At 38.3% G+C, this 25,548-nt stretch overlaps 1 pseudogene; it reads left to right on the forward strand.

Moving 5' to 3' along the window:
- The first annotated feature begins 1,573 nt into the window (after window positions 1–1,573).
- On the forward strand, window positions 1,574–13,752 carry LOC122025073 (annotated as a pseudogene).
- The last annotated feature ends 11,796 nt before the right edge of the window (window positions 13,753–25,548 follow it).

The following is a 25,548-nucleotide window of genomic DNA, read 5'->3' on the forward strand; positions in this document are numbered from 1 at the left end:
CATGTTTAAATTATCAAATCTAATAACCAATCAAATAAATAAAAATTTTAAAACAATCAAATAAATTTAAATTAAAATTTGATAATATTTAAATGAATCAAGTTTAAGCCAAACTTGAATTAAAAATTCAATAATATCTAAATGAAGTAAGTTCAAGTCAAACTCAAGTTCGTCAAAAATAAACCAAGTCAAGTTTATATAACTATTTTAAATGTTTGATTTATTTTATAACATGACTCAATTACCTTATCAAATAAATTTAAATATTCTAAAACTGAGCTCAACTTACTTATTTAGATATCCCTGATGCTTTAAGATACCATATTTTAATAAATACAATTTTAAAATGATAACAGATAATTTATTGATAAATTTTATTTTTAAATTTTAAGTTTATTTGCAATGTAAATTTTAAATACATTGATATACTTAAATTAATTTTCAAATTTTATACCAGGACAATTATGTATTATTAGCTATTTTATGATAGATTAAAAAAGTAATTAGCCAAAAACTTATTTTAAAAATTTAAAGTATTTTTTACCGTTTGTATTATCTACAATTGCCCACTAATTCAATAATATTCAACAAATTATTTTTTGTTGATAATTTAAAAAATTAAAATTATTCCGAATCGCTCAATAACTGATAGCACGTATTTCTTTATATTTGACGGTACTTTACACCTTTAGATCGTGATGTAATCCAACTCGCATGGGCTGAATGAATTCAGGCTACAATCCTATCGGTTGTCTCATCGAATCCAAAGCTTGTCAACTTAATGAGCTGAAATTGTTACCATTACATGTACAGGAAAGCAGTTCAAGTATATTACCGGAAAGTTTACAGAGTGCCATATCAAACGTTTAGCAGGAACGACATTTAATTATAGACTCATCAGGGGCATATAAGAAATTTAAGTTTTGATCTTGATTAGTCGAAACTATATTCTAGGAGAAAAATGAATGTTCAAATATATTAAGATTTAAGAATATATTTATCCCGATGCAACACTGAATTAGCCTACATGGCTTTACAACTTTGAAGGTGATGTTAGGTATAATCTTTCTTTCTGTGGGATCTTTGGTTGCTAGTGTATAGTTTAAAAGCCCTATTAACAGTCACTAGGCTTCATGATTTTTGACAATGTTTTATAGAGTTCTCTTGGACCGTAGTATGCTAAAATTATAACAATAAAATATGATTTAAAACAAATAATAAATGAACTACAAAATATGCATTTATATACTGAGTGTTGGTATGGTTCTGTAACATAACTACATATTTATTAAAATCACAATCTATCCAAAGTTAGGTATTTCATGCACCAGTGGACCTATAAATATCATCAATATTGTGACGTACTAAGCTTTTTTTTCGAAGCTCTTGTTGTACCAGTATATGGGAGTACATTTCAGCATTTGTGTTCACATATCTAACCCAGCAAAGATGGTTGAGCTAGCTATTGAATTTCTATTCTATTTATTTGTGAAGCTGTTAAGTAACCTTTCTCTCTCTTAAACTTTTATAGAAACTGAGAAGTTATGAAAAAGACCGGACTATCCTCAAAGCCATGAGGGAACAAGGAGCTTCTCCACTATTGGATGCAAATATAAAATATCTGGAGAAAGAAATTGGTATATTGTCACAATCCAAGTCAAGTTACGAAGTTCAAATTTTTCAAGTATGTTTGACCTATCAATTTCTTATGTTTTGCTATAGTGTTTGTCATTCACAAGTTTCTATAAAATTTATTGTGTAGACAAACTTTTGCCTTGTTTTTTTTTGACATTTATTTATTTCTTTTTCTATTTGCTAGCTTCATTGATGGGCTCAATTCTTTGGTTCAAGTTCGACAACATTTATCTAATATTATCTAGTAATTTATAAAATTAAAAAGGGAAGCTAATGGAGAGAATTGTGAATGTCACTCAAGACACTTAGACTTGTACATATAATTTATGCTTGATAGTTAATGATTCTAACAAAAGATTGCTACCATATCTTGTAGTTTGTTCCTGATGGAGTTCATTCTTTTGATTCAACAGTACACAGCAATAACCCACAACAGTTATTGTTAACAATCGAAGAATACAATTTATCAAAATGAACATTACTGTCATTTAACCTTTGAGAGAAGAGCAAATAGGATGAGGAAGACGAAAGAAGAAAGAAGAAAGAAGAAAGAGGACAGATATGTTGTTGTTGCAAGTTCAACATATACAGTTATCAAGGTTTTAGTCGCAGTTAGAATGACACATGTTGGCGACATCAAGTGCTAGTGTCAATCATCCTGGTTAATTCCTTCCCTCCTTTGAAGTTTAGAGTAAGGTTAAATCCCATAGTTGAGAAGTGGTGGACTAGAGTAGAGATGAAGGAATTTTGAAAATAATCTGCATTAAAATAAACCAGATTAATAACCTGTTTTCATCTTGAGATTGTTATATATTTTACAAGTTTCCAGCTTTGTTTACTCCATAAGAAGGAACGAGGCAAAGAAGAAAAGTGAAAAGGGAGGCAAGAGGAGGTGGGAAGATAAGAAAATAAATTTCTTGGGTAAGAGGAAGAGGAAGAGGAAGAGGAAGATGGAATGGGCGCGAAGAAGAGAAATTATGAGATAGCATTCCTAATTCTTGTCTTTCTCACATCATTCATGTGTGTTCTTGCATCACCTTCTCATTTTGCTTCTTTGTTGGACTCCATTGAAATAGCGACCACTCAAACTTCCTTAGCATGCTCTAGCTCAAATGACTGTTACCTTGGTGATGCGGTTTTCACCACTACCATTTTTTCCTAATCACCCTTTTTGTTTGAGTTCAACAAAGGAGTCTCCCTTGCCCTTCTCCTATGGTGGTACAACCACCACTACGTTGCCTACTTTGACTAAGTAATCCTTTTAGCTGGAGGGGATGGTAGACAAGGTTGTACACAAGTGGGTTAGATGTTGGATGTGGAACGAAATGTCAACACAAGAAAGCAATCGGGATGAATGTTGAATGCATGACAAGGTTACTGAATGAAGTGAACGGAGGGTAGACAAGTCTTTTCACAGTTTCTTCTGCCGTGATTCTTTGTTTCTGCCTGATTTTGGACAGAACCAAAATGCTCCCAAAATGACTTCGTGAAAAGGCTTGGTTCACCCTTCCCTTCTTACCTCATTTGAAATAAATAATGGAATGGATGACCAGTGGTTTTTCTTTGTGGAATGGGTTTGTGCGCAAAGATATCGCTAAGTACTATTTACACAGGTTGAGAGGAGAGGATTGTAGAAGAAAGCATTGAAATTGAGGAGCTCTCCCTTGTGTACCTACATAATTTCTATAGGGAGGATGAGAAACCTGTGTATCAATTTTAGCTCAAAACCATGTCAGCCCAAAATTATAACATGTTTTGCCAAAGAAAAGGAAAAGTTTAATTTTCCCTTGGTTTAGGCAGACATATGGGCATCTGGTGATGGTCATTGCCCATGGGCATAGGCAGGACAAGTGCCAAGTTGTTGACATCAGGTGTCCAAGGTGTAAGCAAGCTCAAGGGTTCGACAAAGTCAACAACATTTGAGGATAAATTTTTCCATTTACCCTTGACATCCTCCCTTTTGCATTTACAAAGAAGATTTTAGCAGCGATGATATATTATTTCTCCCTCTTCTCTCCTCTCCGCTCCTCTCAAGCCAAGTAAAGATAATCTTAAATGTTAGCAATTGTTCTTTTATCTGACTTATTGTTGCTAAGTCATTGATAAACTTTGAAGGAAAATTTATGTTGTTTATCCTTAACATGGGTCTTTACAAACAGACCATCATTTAAATATTGGAGATTTATTTTTGTCAGTGAAACTTGATATAATTAAATGTGATTTTCTTTATTGTTCTTTTTTCTATTTTTTAATTTGAGATCAGTCTTGTTTCTTCATATTCAATTCTTGGGGTTCTTCCCAAACTTATTAATTTTTTGTTTTTAATTTTTTATTTTACCAATATCAAAACTCAAATTAGCCATAATTTTACATTTTTTGTTTTGCTCTTTAATTTTGTTGGTAAAGACTTAACAGTTGCATCTTTTACTTGTTCTATAGTAAAACTTTACCTGTTCATGGAAAGACGATCTTAATGCCAATTTCTTATCATTGTGCTCAAGGATTATACATTGCTAGGACAGGCATCGACCTTCTACAAATTGGTTATTATCTAGTTGTTGGATTTTGTTGGTGGGTTTAAGATGCATGCATTCCAGAACATTCTGTCGATGATGGTATGGACTTATTGGGGATAACTTTTGGAATTCCAGAGGTTTATAAAGGGGTTGTCTTGGTGAGTTTCTTCCATAGTTAATTCTTTAATTTTCAATAATTGATACATTGTACGTTAAGAACCTAAAACCATTATTGTTCATTTCATTGCCAGGATTTCTTGAATTTCATAATTATGTTCATGGCGAGCAATGCTTATGTTAAGAACCTTTATCTGAGAGCTAAAATGGTTGAAGTACTAAATCGTTGGATATCAAACAAAAGGTTGGAAATTCAGTTTTTTAAATTTAATTTCTTTCTAAGATTGAACACCATTTACAATTTTCTAATTCTTATAGTGGGTTTTCTGCTACTCTTTTCGAAGGACACCAGTCGCCCCTTGACTATCTTGTTAGAAATCTTCTTAAAGTTTATGTTGCACATACACAGGTATCTCTCTCTCTCTCTCTCTCTCTCTCTCTCTCTCTCTCTATATATATATATATATATATATATATATAGTCATATTCATATTCTAGAAGTTGTTTCATGGGTTTTATTATTTTGAGACATTTTCTCTAAATCACTTTCCATTTGTTGTTTTTTGCATTTATCCTTGTTGTGCAGTTGTTATCTGACAAATTCACTGTTCGTGAAAATATGTATGAACTTTTAGAGTATTTGTGGAGTGTTCCTAGCCATCTCAACGCATGGAGACAGGTAAACATGTCTTATAGTTATGAATTTATTTATTTATTTATATTTATAAGACTATTATCACTAATAAAACATTTTACAGTTGCTTACCGATCAAACTAATATATCATATAATTATGGTGCTGATTGTTAGGGAGGAGTATGAAATGCATTTGAATTTTTTGAATTTGCTTATCTATGATAGTATGTATCTTCTTGATGAGAGTTTTAAAAAAAAAAATATCCATCAACTCAAAGAAATAGAAGTCGAAATGACAAATTCTGCAGAATGGGAACAGAGATCTATAGAGGAGAGGACAGAGATAACGAGACTTTTTTATTCATAATAAAATGTGAGATTTCTTCATTTATTGCATATTCTGAATTATTACCATTATTCACAAACTTCTCTTACAAATAACTCCATATGTTACATGTGAGTTTTAATGTATTTGTGAAACTTGACATTTCAGATTGTCGAATCTGATATGAAGTTGACCATTGGAAATATTGGTATGCTTGCATTCATATCTGAACAAATTCCTGTGCACTTCCTGCTTCCAGAAATGGTGATACATCTATTCTATTCTAGACATTTCAATATTTACTCAAATAAGTACAAAAGATGCATTCAACATCCGCACATGGGAAGATTGTTGTCTCATCTTCCATGCCTTGTTTTCTTAGAATATTAATTTTGTCCTCTTTAGAGAAACTAATATAAATTTATAACTAATATATTTTATATTACATCCCCAAAGAGTAATGTTATTGTAAAGTTGAAACTAAAGATCTTTAAACTGTTTCAACCTTACAAGTTATTGTTGTTTCTTATGATTTTACTATCACCGGACAATATTACTGTTGGGTTAATTTAATTCTTTCCTTTATTTTTTTTAGGTTGAAAGGGTAGCTATCCTGCTAAATTATTTTCTCTTGCAACTTACTAGTCCTCAACGGAGGTTTCCCGATGTAAAAGATCCTGAAAAATATAGATATAAATGCAGACATTTGCTAAGATTTGTTAGTACTATGTTCATTTGACTTTTTGTTTAATCTTAAATTTCATTATTGATTAATTGTTGTGAATTTGTTGTTAAAGATTGTCAAGATTTATGTTCATATTGCAAGAGGTGACAAATTGAATGTGTTCCCTACTGCAATCTCAAAGGATGGACGGTCATACAATGAAAAGATATTTTCTATGCATGGTTGTCTTGCATGGATAAGGATGTCTTGTGAATCAACCTTGTGCATCCATGATTCATATAGTGTTATGTTTTCTGAAGTTTTATAAATGGAACAGTTGTTTACATTTGCTGCTGCTGCTGCTGATATTTTCGGGAAGATTGATAAAGCTGGTAAGGTAATCAAAGAGTTTGTCGAGCTTGGTCTCAAATGAATTTCTTGACCCGATACTAGTATAACCTCCTCGAGTCCTCGAAAAAAAATCTTAATCTAGCTTTTACACAGTGAACAGTTTACGAATTTTCTCCCTGTGGTGCTGACCAATATTATCACTTTTGTTTAGTATACACTGATGAGAGATCCTGTCATTCTACCTTTATCAAGACAATCAGTAGACCGGTCAGTTATCCAAAGTCACTTGCTGAATGGCAATGTATAGTTTTTCTATCATCAACCATTTTCTTTCTCATATCTGATAATGAAAAGTTAAAATATTGTCTTGTAAGCCCAGACCGATCCATTCACCCGTTCTCATCTGACTCAAGACATGTTAATACCAAACATAGAGCTGAAACAAAGAATTGAAGACTTTATTGTTGGTGCAACATCCCTCAGGTCAAGGTTGACCTGGTTGACCAAGCTTGAGTCTTGGTTTGGGTTTCGATGTTTGACAATGCAAGGTTGATTGAAGAAGAGTCAAGTAGGTCAAGGATGACCGGATACTTGACTGGGAAAGTCCTGGTGAGTGAAGCCAGGTGAAAGACCTAGTGAGTGAAGCTAGGCAATTGGGAAAGTCCTGGTGAGTGAAGCCAGGCAAAAGACCTAGTGAGTGAAGCTAGGCAATTGGGAAAGTCCTGGTGAGTGAAGCCAGGTGAAAGACCTAGTGAGTGAAGCTAGGCAATTGGGAAAGTCCTGGTGAGTGAAGCCAGGCAAGAGAAATCCAAATGGGTCAAGGTATGACCAGACATTTGGTGAGAGTCCAAGTAGGTCAAAGGGATTGACCGGATACTTGGCACGAGAAAGAAAAGTCCAAGTAGGTCAGAGGGACTGACCGGATACTTGGCAAGAAGAGAAAAGTCCAAGTGGGTTAAAGGGATTGACCAGACACTTGGTGAGAGAATCCTAGCCGGTCAAGGGTGACCGGATGCTAGGTCTTATGTACCAACAAGTCATGGTTGACTAGATGTTGGTTTAGGGGGCTTTAGACTTGGTTTTGGGCAAAAACCAAGATCTGGATTGATCCGTGGATTGATCCAGCAGGTTTGGATCGATCCGTGGATCGATCCAGCATATCTGGATCGATCCACCGATCGATCCGGTGAGTCCCCGCGAACAGAACCCCTTTGGATCGATCCGTGGATCGATCCAGAGGTCCCAATCGATCAGTGGATCGATTGGGACGCTGCTGCTTCGCGCGATAAGCGCTGGATCGATCCGTGGATCGATCCAGGCATTTTTCCAGAGCACAGAGGCGCTCTGGATCGATCCGTGGATCGATCCAAAGCCTCCCCGATCGATTGGGAGCAATCCAATCGATTGAGATTCGACCGTTGGCGTCGTTTATAGCTGTTGGCGTGCGATTCCTTCAGCAACTCTTCACCGATTCAACTCAGATCTTCACCAGCTCCTCCACAGCTCTCTCCAAGCTCGAGATCACCAGTTCTTGAAGGATCTTGGAAGTTCTCCAAGTCAAGAGGCGGATCTATTGCAAGAGGAAGAAGTTAGGGTTAAGGTTTTTATTGCACATCTTGTAAGCTTTTGCTTATCTTGTATTTCCCTTTCTTCTTCTTGTATTGAGAGGGTTGTAGGGCTTCTCCGCCTTTGGTAGTTACCATAAAGGAGTGTTATTCATAGTGGAGGGTGTGTGTGTTGGTGTGGATCCTTGGACTAGTCACCTCTTGTGAGGTGGATACCAAGTAAACCAACCGTATTAGCGTTGTGTGATTGTTTCTTTGTATTTCCGCTGCACATCTTTGAAGGAACAAGCACCGCCGAGCACCGAGCGAACGCGACGAGCTATTCACCCCCTCTAACTACTTTTGGTCCTAACATTTATGAGGAAACGGAAAAAAATCAGAGGGTATGAAACTTCAAAAGATGATTGTGATTGAGTAAATGCATATTATCTTCTCTGCTTAAAGAACTAAAGGAGGAATCCAGACTGAACAAGGTGACTTGCCATTTTTCCTTTAATATGTAAGAAAAGATTCCTTTAATATGTGCCTATTTTGTTCTTTTTTGGTGGTGCAAATTGTTACAATCTCAAGAAAAATTGAGAGGGAAATTGAGTAGGCTTGGGTTCTGGAAGCAGGACATTGTTAACTTATAGTTCTTAAATTGTACACAAATATCAACTTCAAATGCATTCATTTTGAAATCCTTTAAGTAAGATCAGTGGTTGTAGACTTCAGTGTTTATATATCTAATTATGAAAGGCCTGGCAGTCTTGAGCGTTAATTCAAGGAAGGGTAATTTGTTTAAGATGTTAGAGGCCTCAATTAAGTTGATTTATGATTTATTTTTGCTGAAAAGACTATTAAGTATGAAAGACATTTATGCTCTAACTTAAGGGGAATTGTTAGATAGTATATATGTAATCTTAAGTAGTCAGATATGCCATAGTCTATATAGGGTTGTAAGCAGGATTTCAATTTCTTTTCGAGTCATATCATAAATTGTGGAAAAGAAATAGTATTCCTTTTAAAAAAGCAAATAAATTTATTCATGCAGAGTAAGCTTGCCCCACTATATCAAAAAAGTTTACACTCTTGACCAACACAAAAAGTTAGGACGTGTAACTAATAAAACTTTAAGTTACTGCAGGAATGTTGCTGTAGCAATCCCTGTACCAGAAAATAGAAAATGTGAATATCATAAGAATCTGCAAGGGATCATGACATAGTTAATAAGGATGGAAAGGGAGAGTAGTAGGGATCTAAAATTTGCTAGACATTAGTTATATGTCAAATCAGCACCTAACACCTAGACAATTTAGATGAGGATTAGATGTCGCTAGATAAATTCTACAGTATCAACATAAATTATATAATAAATCATATTCTATAATTATAACATAATAATATTAAGAGGGTGTTTGACTAAACTTATTAAAAATAACTTATAAGCTCTACAGCTTATAAGTTGTTTTAGGAATTTATAAGTTGTTAGGTCAAGGGTTTTGAGCGAATTTTTGCACCGGGGGAGAAAGAATAGAAAGAGGCATTGGCGGAGAAGATGACACAATGTTGGAAGAAAAGTCGGCGGAGATAAAAAGATATTAGGCTTATAAAAAGTTATAGAGGATAAGATGGGGATTTATGAAATTATATAAGGATATTTTAGAGAAATAAATTATTAAAATAATATTTTTTTTAAAAAAGTAGGATCTTCCATACTTTTTAAAAAACAGTTTATAAGCTCTAAAACAACTTATTTTGACAGCTTAACAATTTATTTTTCGTCAGACACAAACTCAATATCATCATTGTGATCCACCTCTTCTTTTTCGGATATAAAATTATCCTCGTAAAGTTCTCTGACTCTAGAGCTTTTATGGAGTTGTAGATTTGTATCTGCTTCAGTTATTTTATCAAACATTTGCCAAGTGATTTTAGAACCTAATTCAACTTCTTCATTTTCCTCACCTTTCACAATCTAACCTTATACATTTGAAGCTTTTTTTACAAGGATATCGACATTCCTTTTTTTTCTCTCTTTTTTAGTCTACGCTTAGGGCCGTTAAAGTTGGCCGACTAGTATATTTTCGATACGGTTAATCAGCGCTTAGCGTCTAGGCATTTGCCTAGGCCGAGTTTTAGAAGAAGATATGTTACTCAAAAATAAGATCGGTCTTGAAGAAAATTTAAATAGGTTAGATATATTACTTGTAGACAGAGGTAGATTGGCGTTTAAACAAACGCTGAGTAGGAATTTTAAAAGAAAAACATGATTAATTGTCCTAGACAACAACAAATTAAGGCTACAGATGTAAATTAATGTATGCTCTATAAGTACTGGTCAAGAGACCTTTCCTTGGAGACTCAGTGAAAATTATTTGGATCTTCCAAAATGGTCATTCATGAATCTCTTTCCCTCTTAGAGTAATGTCAAGTTTTGTGAACATCATTAGAGCACAATAAATAATATTAAAATCATAATTTAGATCAGATGTGAGATAACTTTGAGCGAAATTAAGAGTGAGTCTAGGATAGGTCAGGATGACTGGATATTCGCGAGGAGGTTTAAACCATGAAAGTAATTGTGATCATTCGTTTGAAAGGAAGATTATTGGGATTCAATTAAAGTCCCACATTAAAAAGATTTGATAAAAATTATGGATTTAAAAGAACGTAAGATATCTCAATTAGCATGAGGTCTTTTGGAAAAAATCCAAAAATAAAATCATGAAGATCCAAATCTAAAATAGACAATATCATATCATTATAAAAATACGTAAACGTCCTTTGAACATAACAAATAACCATATATATATATATATATATATATATAATTTAGTATTAAAAATTATAGAGATAAAAAATCATAATCATCATTCACAAGGCTAGGGCTAATGGACTATTAAACTTAATTTTTAATTTTTTACAACTCCACTTAAACGTATCAAAAAGATATATCCCTCCTATATCGAAGACATATCCATAAAGTCAACAATATTGATTTTTCTATATCTAACATGTATATCACATATCGTACCCTATCGTATCTTATACTTAAAAATAATAATAATAATAAGAGTATCGTGCTACATAGCCTCACACTTTAAGTTTTTATTTTTCATTTTTGACTGCTTCCAAGTCTGACCAGTAAGATTGTCTATATAATTATACATGCGAACAAAGAACTTACGAGAAGAAAATTAAACATTCTGGAAAAGACAAGCGTACTGTACAACATAAACTCATCAAAATATTAGCAGCAATGAAAAGAACATATAGAAGAAGAATTTATCTAAATGAAGCCGACACCAAAATGAGAGTGAGGCTATGTGCCTTGATTGATAAATTATTACGCTCCGAGAGTAAAGTTATTCGATAAAAATTGAATACCTCCTTTATAGCAGTGACAATATGAAATATGGATACATAGCTATAAGGTTATATACACATAATGCTCTCAGCCCATACGACTGGAATCAACAAGACATAATACATCGCACACGGTTGGAGATCAATACAGCGGAAGAATAAAAATAATTATACAGACTACATGGCTGATACAAACACAAACCACACAAGTAAAAAACTGATAGGTTGCATGCCGACATAACTTACACAACCATAAAACCCAACAACGAATACAAGTAACCACATGACTCAAACCAAGAGCAAGACAATTATTATATACCAAGTCCGAAAACCAAAATGCAAATAAAGCATACGACAAAACTAGAAATTGGTTGTCGATGTGATGTAGAATTGGCAGTCAAGATCCTCCAAGCGACTCCACAAACATCTATTTGCTATTTGGAAAAGAAAATATATATAGGAGCGGTGAGTCCAGGTGACTCTGTGGAAAATAGAGAAATGGTAGCACATGGACAAAAGTGTAAAGCGATCAAAGGTATACAGTCTCAGTAGGGAAATAAGAGCATGATCATATATATGACATAATAAATGCACATATCAGTACCGGTCTAACATAAATGGCATAATGATCACTAAATCACCAGGGATCTGCAACATACCTGCTCGTACTACATGAGCAACATATGATAATATAACATGTACGGTAAAATCATGCACAAGCAACAAACATATATCATACGTTTACAACATAAGCAAACTACTCAGCTATAAACAATACAATGAGTAGTGTTAAGATCAACAGGGTACTGTAAAGCCTAAGTCTATGCTAGTACATATAATAATAATAGATCGTCATGGGTGGGAGCAAAGCTCCACCATCAGAAATATCATCATATGTGCATAGTTCCTGCTTTGACCTCTATAGTTTATTTGATCTTAATGCATGATTATTTATTGTCATATATTGATTAGACAACAGTTACTAGTTACCTTGACTTCATTCTATTTACTTCTTGAGTGAATACTTAGTTACCTATACTTAGTTGGATTTATTTGATATTCATACAACCTCGTTGCTATCCATGCTATTTATACTTGTGTCGTTATGTTTGTGATATTATAGTGTAGCTTGTAGAGTTTTACCTTTAGATGTGATTATTCCAGCTTGTTTGATTATTATTATTGGGTATACATTTATCTTTGGGCTGCCCACTTAGACTAGATAGTGATAGCGTGTATTGTCGCCCCGCAGTCCGTAGCTAAATAGCTACACGTCTTGTCTGCCCACTAGACCAGGAGTGGTAGCGTGTATTGTTGCCCATAGATAATGACATTTATATGCTCTGACTGCCCACTGGATTAATTAGATGGTGGTAGTGTGTATTGTCCCCCGTAGTCAATAGCTGAGGAGCTAGATAATTACCTCATTCTATATGGCCACTAGACCAAATAATGATAGCATGTATTGTCACCCGTAGATAGTGGATACTCTGACTGCCCACGCAGTCAAGACTTGATATATATATTTATTATGTGCTTGTTATGTATTTGCTTTATGTAGGTGATTTATTAGTTATACTAGGAGCAAGTTAGTGAAGAGTTATATTGTTGTTTATGATTCGAGTAGTAGATGATTTTATGTTGGTGTTTTACTTTTGTAGTAAGTATTATTATATACGCATCGTCCCCTTAGATGGGTCTAGTGGCTAGCGCATGAGGTGTTGCCACAATGAGGTCTGGAGTTCGAATCTTGGCAAAGCCGAGGTAAATACCTCCCTTATGTGCTAGTCACTATTCCAAAGGCTAGTAGCCGCCCATGATTTATCTCCTCCGTGTTGGTCTTGGGACGGGTTGGCGGGGCCGCTGAGGATGATCGTATTCACCTTTTGCCACAATATATATATACGCATCAATTTTTATGAGTTTAGATTATATATCACATTTGTGTTTGTTTTGACTTGATCTGAATTTGGCAAGTATACCTAAACATTTTTACAATATGTATTTCTCATATTGTCACTAGGAGGTGCGTCCGATTTGACAAATATATCTTGAGACGTGACAATTTTATTAATGCTACGTAGCCTCACTCTTTCAGTTTTTATTTTTCGTTTTTTGGCTGCTTCCAAGTCTGAACATTAAGATTGTCTATATAATTATGCATGCCAACGAAGAACTTACCAGAAGAAAATTAAACCTTCTGGAAAAGACAAAGGTACTGTACAACATAAACTCATCAAAATATTAGCAGCAATGAAAAGAACATAGAGAAGAATTTATCTAAATGATTAATGATATAAAGTCATTTGCGTCCAAATGCAGCTTCACTCATTGAAATATTAGCATCAATCAACTCCGAAAAAAGGAAGACAACAGCATGTACTTTATCTAAGAATTTCAACCGTTCAGTTGTCGTTAGTGTGCTCTTCATCTTCTTCATTCAACAGCTTCTTCGCAGACGTACAGTTGTGCTTGCTGTGCTATAATTAGTAACTTCATGCAACAGCTTCGCAGACCTATGATTGTGGCGAGAAGACCATTTCAGAAGTTTAGAGTGGAGAAATTTGCTAAACCTGTCAGAGTAATGGTTAACTAACAAGGGTTATATTTGCTGAAACTCGAACTCAACTACAAGAAACATGTGTATTACCTCGTACTCCTACCAAGGGGGGTGTTCCCGAACCCACTCTCAGCTTCAAAATATATAGCACTGGTGAGATAGAGTTCATTGAAACCCTAAAAAACTATCCCAATTCAGTAACTTGAGTTTATCTCGCATAACTAAGCATATCAAAAAATATACAGTAAGGCTAAAGTCAAAGTCTAACCGGCAAGAGAGAAAATTGTATAGATTTCCTTCAGATCATTACCTTGAGACATGCTTGCACATACGAGGCGGGCAACTGAGTCATCTACAATAAGCTAGAAAGATTCACCATGGCTTTTGAAACGATGAGATTAAACAGGCTTAGTGGGCCGGTCCAAGGACACACCTAGAAGCCCAATTATGGTATTTTATGAGTTAATTTAATAATACCCCTTGCTCTTCATCTTCTGCATATACCTTCAGATTTGCAGGATTTAAACAACCAAAGTCCTCTGCAGGTTTATCAGCTTTGATAATTGAATCATCTTAACCGTGCTACTCGGACCACAGTGGCAATCCATAGACGACAGTAGTGGTGCCACCATCATCATCCTGCACAAGAACTCCACTGCTAGCCCACTAACTTCGATAAATAAATCTTCTTAACAACTCAAAAGAATACCCTTCCTAAAACTCAGAAACTGCACATCAGTTCCGAATAGCAGATGCAGAAACCCTAGCATGTAGTCTGATTCTTTCTTTTGTTCCATGTCTCACCTTCATTTTATAAACCTTTAGATCCCTAAGTATCAACAAACCAACAATGACTATTAGGGATTGATTAAGGAAGAACAGCAAATGAAAAAAAAAGTAGCTAATTTTTATGTACCTGCATCGAGGCACATGGCAATCTTAGTCTTGGCAAATACAAGCATGGTGCTGAAGAAGTAGCCAAATCTTCTTGCACGATATACAACCACCACGAACACGCACCTTGCATCTCCTGCTATGGAGGAAGAGCTTTTTGACTTTCAAACAAAATGGATATGTGCATCGAGGAGCATAGCACTTTGCAGCATGAAGCAATGCATCAAGGACAATCTGATATTTGACAGATATTACCATTAAATGTACAGGAAAGCAGTTCAAGTATATTACCGGAAAGTTTACAGAGTGCCATATCAGCAATTATCAAAACTAGTTGATTAGCATCTACTAGGCACTACTAAAACAATGGATACAGAATACCAGGAAACACATCTAAAAGACAGAATAGATAATTGTTTATGCATAATAAAAACTGTCAATAACATAATAATTTGCACATTTGTATAAAAAAATAGTATTCAAATGAAAAACATGTATTCTTTCATAAACGATAAGTGGACCAGGATATGCTTGCAGGACTATAGTTCTCCCATCTTAGATATATTATTATACTACGAAAGGAAAGACAAACTGAGCGACCTAGATAAATTAAACCCCAACACATGAAAACCGATATGATATTTAATAAACAGTTCGATCAGGAACAGATTCTTACTGATCAACAAACATTGACTGAGTTCATAATGTTACAAGAAACTGAGCAGACATACAAGGATTTGAATTTTATAGCAACAGAATTACTGGAATTCAAGGATGTTATGCACCTAAAGACAATAAACATGCATTTGAGGAGCTAATCCAAATTGTACAGACCAAATGATGCATGTAGCATCTGCTAAGATAGTAAAAGATGAACCAGAAATGCCTAATTAAACATGAAAAGGTCTTGAAAAAAGTCGATATCAAAATATAAGAAAAGGTGAGGGTCCTTGGAGGGCTTTTGCGCATATAGAGATCACACTGATGAAGGCAAGAACTGAAACAGTTTGTTCAACGATCTTAACAAAGGAGGTTTGTTAGAAGTAATGTTATCTTTTGATTTCAAGTTTAAAAGCATAAAAGTCGAACTTACTTGAACATTTAATCTTCCACTTCTTTGTTGCTTTGGCTGCAGATTGATCCCAGGCAACATGGTGTGACTAACCAACTGATGGTGAGAAGTCCCTTTCAAATAGCAAGAATCACAAAGGCGGTAACCCTGACAGTCCATTCAGTGCCAATTTTGCCCACCATCAATGCTACCATGACACGTGGCGCATGAGGATGTAAACACATTCCATTGGATTATGAAGATGATAAAGGATCATCAAAGTTGAAAGCTTTGCTCTACGAGGGTGTCAAACTGTTGTTGCTCATTTTGTCAAAAATCTAAAAAACCAGTTCTCACATCAAACAATTTGCTTTCTATAGTTCCATCTTCATCACGAGTATCTGCAAGAACATCTATCTCCACCTGAAATAGAAAAAAAGGAAAATTAGAAAACATCTTGAAAAAATTACATGTAAACAGAGTTTAGGTTCTCACTAATTGGAAGGAATGTTTTTCCGTAGCGGGAATAGGGTGTTTATTCTTCTTATCAAGATCCTGCATCTTATCATAGCACCTGTTATACCATAACAAAATCAAGTGGAAAAAACACAGAATTTGAAAACAACAACAATCATCTAAGTTTTTCCTATTTTATTTCTTTTTTTATTTATTTAAGCACTTCAGTGTTAGAAATAGAATTTAGCATTCTCAAGAAAGAACCTGCCATGCAACAATGAATCCTAAGAAACCCAAACAAAGAAAGTCTGGCATCACAGATTTGCACTTGAGCTATGCAATAAACATTAAGTTGTAAGGTGACAGCTATTTGACTGACTAAATAATGTAGCTAAGCTTGGACAAAATACCAGAGCACATGAATGACAAATATGACAATGTAGAGCATTTGGAATCTGTCACTGAATGCAGAAACACAGCCAGAAGTAGTAAAGTTAATAAATAGGACTACTTAGACAAGCCCAATATGTTACAAGAAGATGTAAGTGTAGCAAGTCCAGTAGACATAAAATATAATGGGTACATTTTGCAATATGAACGTGTTTGATGGTAATAGCTACATGGCACAGCAATCCAGTGGGGTAAATAAAATAAAATCTATGTTTAGCAGATTTCACATTGCTTCATTCATGTGTACATTGAAAATTCAAATAAGTCATGGGGTCAAGGGATAGGGCCACAATATTGTGAAACTAGCATGATAATTTTTTCTAAATAATCAGAGTATTTTTCATTGGTTCAATGTCACTAAGCATTGAATGGAATTTTAGTTAGTCATGTGACTGAAAGTAACCTAAAGTTTAAAAAGTGTATTGGTACATGATCATGCTACAGATATAGTGAAAGAGAATATCCACAAGTTTACAGGTACATCCAGCATAAAGTCAAATTTAATTATCAAATAAACAATCACAAATTTAATTATCAAATAAACAATCACATATGCACCAAAGGGGGAAAACTGGCACAAAAATAGTGAACTATTTACTGCATACACGGTTGAAATTTTTTGCAGACATTGCTGACCTATAATTTTTCAGACATAATAGGTTGATAGTGTTGGAATACAAATAATCTGTTGCACGAGATTTTTCGGGATATTAGTTGAATTTAAATATACCGAATTTAAATTTACTTATCTGTTGAAAAGACCTGAGCGGATGATCTCAGGCTGCCAGCAGGGGCTGATTTCTGTCAAGTGATGAAGGTAGTCTGCACTGTGTTGATCGGGCGGGCGTAGCAGATCAGAAAGGTCGATCGAGCAGTATGGCCAACCGGGCAAAGTCTTCGTCAGATCAGAGAGGCAGGTCGGGCAGACCGCGCGCGAGGCTGGTCGGGCAAAATAGACCGGCAGAGCGAGAGGCAGGCAGATCAAGAAGACAGGTCTGTCAGGAGGCAGACCAGCCGAGCGAGATGCAGACTGATCGAAGCGGTTGAGAAGATAGGTCTGTCAGAAGGCAGACCGGGCAACAGACAGGTCGGGCGACAGATCAGTCGAAGCAGACAGGAGCCGGTCGGGCGAACAGCTGAGCTCGACCGGGGAAAAGACCGAGAGGGCAGATTGGCCGAATGGACGGATCGACTGAGCGAGCACGTCGGATCGGCCGAGCGGAAGCTGGGTCAGCTGAGCGGGAGTCAGGTCGGCCGAGAGAGCAGGTCGGCTGAACAGATGGCGGATCGGGCAAGCAGTCAGGTCGGCAGAGAGAAGGTCGGGTCGGCCGAGCGGGTAGGTCGCCCGAGAGGATCGACTAAGGCCTACAAGTCGTAGTTTCCTTGAAACAGATTCACCCCCACCTCTAGATGTGCTTCAAGGCTTACTCGGGCCGTCTGTTTCCCAGGATACAACGGTCTGACCGTGAACTCCACCAAGCACTGGTGGTCACGGCGAACTGAGTGGCACCCAGTTGCTATCATGGGCACACCGCCGAGCAGGAGTTGCACGACAGAGGAGGAGGAAGAAAATTATTGATCGATTAATGATCATTACTCACCAAGCTACGAAACGTCAGCGTTTCTCTCGGCCATTTTTGATTCTGCATTAATGCATTCGCTACACAAGCAGCAAAAAGGTAAGTTCTGCTCCACCGTGTTAGAGTGTATACTAAAAGCCTAGCTTTTTGTATAAACATTTATTTAGAAATAAGAATCACATTGGTCAAATGTCTACATTTATATGCTAAGTGTAGTTGTTCAATTAATTTATTGTAGATAACATGGTGTGTGGTGTCACACACAAAAGATCATGTTATCAATTCCTTATAAATTATAAACAGTAGCTCACGACTAAGATGGAAATGAACAAACCATTGGAATAGTCGTAGTGTAATTTAGTATTTGTTTATCTTAACTTTAAAATTACACTAGTACACTCTGAGTGTATTGAGCAGGACCATTTAAGGTAAGTTCTTTTTATAATGACTACATAAAAGAACAAGACCTTTGTTATTATGGAAGTGTGTGCTCTATATCCTGATATAATAACAAGCACATATATCTAGTATTTATTTCTTTGACATATCAAAGGGTGCGATTTAGTTCGATAAATCAATAGGCCCGATAAGTTGGGAAATGATATTATTTATAGTGTGTGTTGTTGATTATAGAAGGAAACTGCGTCCTAGTAATCTAGGTTGATGATGCCCCCAAGAAGAGCTCATAAGGATGGTCATGTAAACCCTGCTGGTGGACTTAGTCTGACATGACGATAAGGTTGAGTGGTACTACTCTTGGAGCTAGATATTAATTAAGTGAGTTGTCAGTAATTCATTTAATTAGTGGACATTCTTTATCTTAAACACAGAGAGACTAACACACTCATGATAAGAAGGAGCCCATATAGTAATATGGGATTGGTGCGGTAGTTCAATAATAACTCTTTAGTGGTATGAGTTATTATTGATGAACTCGAGTTGTGTGTTCGGGGCGAACACGGGAAGCTCAAGTTCATTGGGAGACCAAAACCAATTCCTCCTCTCAGTCCCTGTCGTAGCCTCTCATTTATAAAGTATTATACCCACTCATACCCACCTTCTTACACACCTTAAGGTGGTCGGCCAAGCCTAGCTTGGAGCCTAAGTTAGGACCGGCCAAACCAAGGTGAGTTGGTTCCATTGGGTGGCCGGCCCTAGCTTGAACCCAAGCTTAGGTGGCCGACCAAAATAAAATAAAAGGGACTTTATTTTTTAAAATTTTTCTTATGTGGAATCCATGGTTTTAAAAGAGAGTTTAAAATTTAAATATTTCCTTTTATAGCTTTCTACAAAAGATTAAGAGAAAGGTTTGATATCTTTCCTTATTTGTAGTTAAAAGGAATATTTTAATTTTTGATAAAACTTTCCTTTTTTGTAACCATCTTCATGATTTAAAAGAGAGTTTTAAAATTAAATCTTTCCTATTATAGTTTCTACAAAAGATTAAGAAAAGATTTGATATCTTTACTTATTTGTAAATTGAGAGGAAGATTTTAATTTTAAAAAAACTTTTCTTTTTGAAAATCATCCACATGTTTTAATAGAGAGATTTTAATTTATAAAAATTTCCTTTTATGACCAACCATGAAGGGAATTTTCAAAAGAGGATTTTTTATTTAAAAAATTTTCGGAAACAAATTAGGAAGTTTTAATTTTGTGTTTAAAACTTTCTTTATTTGGATGGATTAAGGTGGCCGGCCATTAGAGGTTTAATAAGAAGATTTTAATTAAATTTTCCTTCTTAAACAATGGCAAGAAATATAAGGAAGTTTTTATTTATAAAACTTTCCTTATTTACCAAAACCAAGGAATATAAAAGAGAGGGTAGAGGTGTCTCACCTAATAACATATCTTCTATTAGTCTTCTCTCTTTTATTCCTTGGTGTGGCCGGCCCTATTCCTCTTCTCCTTTCTTCTTCTTGTGGCCGAACTACATCATCTCTTGGAGCTCTTGTGGTGGCTGGATTTTGCTTGCAGAAGGAGAGAAAGGAAACTTTGTTTTTAGCATCCCTTGGAGCTTGGTTGTGATGACCGAACCTCATCCTTTCTTGGAGTTATTGTGGTGGTCGAATCTTGCTTGGAGAGGAAGGTAGCTTGGGTGGATTCTCATCTCGGTAGATCGTCGCCCACACGACGTCCGAGATAAGAAGAGGAATACGACAGAAGATCGTGAGGTTTATAAGCTATAAAAAGCATAACTAGTTATTAGTTTCCGCATCATAACTAGTTTATCTTTTATTTAGATCTTGAAATACCAAACACAATAGGCTAATCAATCTAGGTAATCAAATTTATGTTTTCGATTTTGTGTTTCTTTTGCTTTTTCGAATTTGTGATTCGATTATTCTTTTTGGTTAAACCTAAAGTTACTAGAAGGAAATTAAATATTAAATTTCTTTAAAAAGCTTTGACTAGGCGGTGGTGGATGATCCTATACCCAAGAAGGTCTAGTACCTCGCCATGCGGTCCTGGAAGCCAATTTTAGAAATTAATATTTAATTGAATTTGTAATATGCGTGGATTTGGATCAATAATGTTAAGCATTGTTTGCGATCCAAGTCTAAACCACCAAGAATAGATAAGTTAAATTTGGAATCAATAATATTAAGTTCCGTTTGCGATTCCTAATTTAATTTTTAAAGAACACAATAGGTTGTTAGTAAAGGTTCAGGACTTGTATAAAATTTTTGTACAGGGGAACCGATATGATATTCCGCATAGCAACCAACATGCCGTCGGGAGGAAGAGGCACGGGTGGTCGCCTTCGTTGCCTCCGACGTCGGCTGAGTCCGATGTCGATAGCCCCTTGCACCAGCCGACGCCACCCCATGCCTTAGCGTTGTCTTCTCCTCCTCACGCCCCTGACACTGCACGGACCCACGCGACACCGCCGCATCTCCTTCTTCTCTCTTTTCCCGATGACCACGCTACTGCCTCCACCTCTCACGCTCGCCACCACGTGCCGGTAGCCCCCTATTTTCTAGTGTCCATAGTCGCCCGTTGGTGGCCTCTCCGCCATCAGCGGCCTGACGCCAACGCTCTCCCGTCATTTTCCTCGTTGTACGCTTTCCGTCGGCCAGCCTCACAGACAACCCTGCAAGCTAGGTCACCGCCATGGACACTAGGCACCTATCGTAGCTCCGGCAACGGCTGCCATTACCGCTCAACGACCCTCGGCTAGCAGCCTCCATCCGCCAGTACCCCTAGCACAGGTCCGACACAATTTCTACCGTCGAGGCTTTCTCCTCTCCCCCTCTCCACCGTTGTCCTTGGGCCGCAGCCTGCCGAGCTACCCCTACGCCTTACAAGGTCAGCTCCACCATCTCTCGCAGCCCTATACCGGCTAACTCCACGAGCTAGTGGAACCTACTTTGTTCGTCTCCCGGTGGTTTAGCATGTTTCGGCCTTCGCGCCATCATCCTACCACAGTCCATTTGTCGTGTTCTAGCCTTCGCATCGCTATTATGTTTCGGCCTCTGAGCTGCGATTGAATCTAGATCTATGTGTTGTTCTTATTGTGTTCCGACCCTCGAGTCGTGGTTATGTTCTGATCTTTGCACTGTTTGACCTGCATGTTAGATCTTGGGTTGTGTGTCATATCTCGATCTATGTGCCAATATCATGTTCCAGCCTTCGTGCCACCATTATATCCTGGCCTGCGTGTCGATCTTTTAGCCTGGCTCGCGTGCCGAAGTCGCATCTGGTTTCGTGTCGCCGCTTCCAGCTCCGTGACGTGTCCGGCTTTGCTTCATCAGATCCAGCTCTTCATCCGGCTTATCCATCTACGCTTCCAGGTCACGACAACTCGAGCAGTGTCCCATCCGAGGGCACCCTCCTGGGCTAGGGTACATTTTCTGAATTCACCCCTCGTTTATCTTATTATTATATTATTAGTCTGTTACTCATATACTCGTTAGATTTGTCTCAAGCCTCGGGTACCAGGGACCGGGACAACCCGATCGTTGGCTGCAGGTAGCGTTGATCAGAGGACTTTTGACGACTTGGTCAACGTAAAAGCCATCTCAGCATACCGCCCCTCCGGGATGTCGCGACTAGGTCAACATTCCATCCACCTCACCCGGCGGTCCATCTGACTCAGTTTCCGGACATGATCAATTTGACGTCGTCTGTGGGAATCTTCTCCACCTGTTCTGGAATGTGAAGATAGACGACGTTGGGAGGTTCTCCGCCATCATCAAAGTCTCAGAGGATCCTGACGAACGTATTATCTTCTACCCTCACTCTATGGGTATTTAGGAGTTGAGGAATTGAGTTAGAGCTTCAGTTGGTCGACAAGTTAGTTTTTCCATTATATTTTTTCCTTGAATCCACGGGTATTCGGGAGTCAAGCGATCGAGACCAACCCTCAACCGGTTGGCACGACTCCTCGATCAGGTACACTATGAGCTCTGCTCTCTTTTTACGGTTATAGGATCTGCTATATCTCCCTGATAAGAGTAAGATCCTAGTTCCTTGATCAAAGACTAGGACCTTCAATTTTTTATCGGACACTAGGGGCCCAACTCCCTGATTAAGCATTAGGGGCACAGCTCTCCGCTAATACACTAGGGACACAGCTTCCCGAGCAGTGACTCACAGTACATCTTCCCGATCAGGATCTAAGGGTCTCATTCTTTGATTACAGGCTAGGGCCCTTACTCTCCGATTAGGGACTAAGGGCCCAAACTCTCGATCATGTGTGTTATAGGCTCTACACCCTTCACCATGAGGCTCTGCATCCTCTTACCGCTATAGGCTCTGCACCCTTTACCATGAGGCTCTGGATTCTCTTACTACTACAGGCTTTGCACCCTCCAGGGGGCTCTGTATCCTCTTACTACTATAGGTGTTGCACTATATTACTGTTATATGCTCTACATCCTCCACATGTTTTGCATTCATTTACATCTACAGGCTCTGCTCCCTCCACCCACGGTGCTCTGCTTCTTTCTAATGCTATGAATTTTGCTCCCTTATATGACTATGGACTTCACTTCCTTTGACGGTCGGGGCTCGGATTATTCTTTCCCTGACTCCGGGGACATTTGGGAGTCATGGGATCGACACTATTTCTCTCCTTGACTTCACGGATATTTTGGAATTGAGGGACCGAGACAGATCCTCAGTCAGTCGACACTACTCCGCGGTCAAGTATGATAAAGGCTCTCCTCCCTCATATTGCTACGAGCTTCGCTTCTATGGATTTCAGGGCTTCACCTTCCCCATTCGGGGTCGAGCTATCGTCACTGGTCTCAGACCAGAGTATCACCACTGGTCTCGAATCGGAGTATCATTAACGATCTCTCGGTTGAGCTTCCAGACCAATTCCCGGTTGGATTTTCAGATCAATTCCTGGTCAAACCTTCAGATCAAGTACTGGTCAAACCTCCAGATCAATTCCTGGTTAGGTCTCCAGATCAATTCTTGGTCAGGTCTCCAGATCCAGTATTGGTCAGGCCTCCAAATCAATTTCCGGTTAGGTCTCCAGATTAATTCTTGGTCAGGTCTCCAGATCAAGTACTGGTCAGGTCTCCAGATCACCTCTCGGTCGGGATTTCAGACTCTCACTCAAGTGCGAGTTATAAGTAAGCATGCTCTCACGCCTCCAAACTCTGGTCTCAGTGCGAGTTATAAGTGAGCTTGCTCTCACGACCAACGACCTCTAGGTCGGGATTCCAGACTCTCGTCCCAGTGTGAGTTATAAGTGAGCTTGCTCTTACGACCAACGATCTCTCGTCCCAGTGTGAGTTATAAGTGAGCATGCTCTCACGACGAATGACCTCTCCATCGGGATTCCAGACCCTCGCCCCAGTGCGAGTTATAAGTGAGCATGCTCTCACGCCTCCAGACTCTCGCCCAGTGTGAGTTATAAGTGAGCATGCTCTCACGCCTCCAGACTCTCGTCCCAGTGCGAGTTATAAGTGATCTTTCTCTCACGACCAACGACCTCTCGGTCAGACTCTCACGCTCAACTACTAGTCAGTCGGGTTACTCCCTAGTCAGAGACTCGCCTCACTCGTCGCTCTGCCCGGTACTCATCAAACTTGCTTCACTCGCAACTCTGCCCAGCACTCTCTATTCACGTTTTCGCTCACCACTGTTGCCCGGTCGGCACTCACTACTCACTCGCCGCTCTGCTCGGCACTCACCATACTCGCCTCACTTGTCGCTTTGCCCGACACTCATCACACTTGCTCCGTTCGTCACTCTGCCCGGCACTCATCGTTCGCGACTTACTTACTACTCCGTCCGACACCCACCATTCGCATCTCAATTATCGCTATGCCCGACGTTCACCGCTCTTGCCTCCCTTGTCACTTTGTCCAGATCTCGTCCCTCACATCTCACTCATCGCTTTGCCCCGCATTTACTACTCGATCGATACCCGCTTTCCTCCTTGGTTGACATTCACATAGCCGCTTGATTGTTCTGTTTCCGTTCAAGCCTAATTCATAGGCTTTGCTCTCGGTAGCTCTCAGTCTCTCAGGATCCGCACCCGACTCTGCTCCCACTCTCATTTAGGCTTAGGTTCCATGTCTATCTAGTGGATAGGCTTCGCGACCACTCAGCATTCTTTCGATCACCCGGATGACCTTCTCTTAGTCGATTGATCAATATCGCTTGGCCATCTGCTCAGTTGTTCGTTTTGCTCCGATCAATAGTTTTTGATTGCCTTGTCGCGATTACTATAGCTCGATCGGTATTTTTCTTGGTTGCGCTCACGACTCTCCTCGTCCATCATTCTCTCTATTGCCTGGTCGCGATTTATTGATGCTCAGTCAGTATTTTTCTCGATTGCGCTCACGGCTCTGCTCGTCCATCATTCTCTCTATTGTCCGGTCGCGATTTATTGATGCTCGATCAGTATTTTTCTCGATCGTGCTCACGACTTTGCTCGTCCATCATTCTCTCTATTGTCCGGTCGAGATTTATTGACGTTTGGTCAGTATTTTTCTCGGTCGCGCTCACGGCTCTGCTCATCTATCATTCTCTCTATTGTCTGGTCATGATTTACTATCGCTCGGTCGACACTTTTTTGGTCGTGCCCTTGGAACCCTTCGCTCGCCCGTTCCCATTCCACCCGATCGACATTACCTTTGTTGCCTGCTTGGCATTTTTTCGATCGTGCGTTTGATACCACTCACCCATCATTTTTCGACCCAGTCAGCATTTTTCGATTGTCAGGTCAGCATTTTTTGATTTCCTGATCGTGTTTTATGATCATTTGATCGACATTTTTTAGTTGCCCGACCATGGTTTGTGGTCGCTCGGTCGACATTTCCTTAGTCATGCGGTCGACACCGCCCACCTATCGTCTTTCCACCAGTTCGGCACACCCCTTATCGTCCGCTCAACATTCGTTCTATCGCTCGGCTTACCATCGCATGACCGTTTGTTCAA

Source organism: Zingiber officinale, chromosome 9B (assembly GCF_018446385.1).
Source record: "Zingiber officinale cultivar Zhangliang chromosome 9B, Zo_v1.1, whole genome shotgun sequence".
In the NCBI taxonomy this organism is placed as follows: domain Eukaryota; kingdom Viridiplantae; phylum Streptophyta; class Magnoliopsida; order Zingiberales; family Zingiberaceae; genus Zingiber; species Zingiber officinale.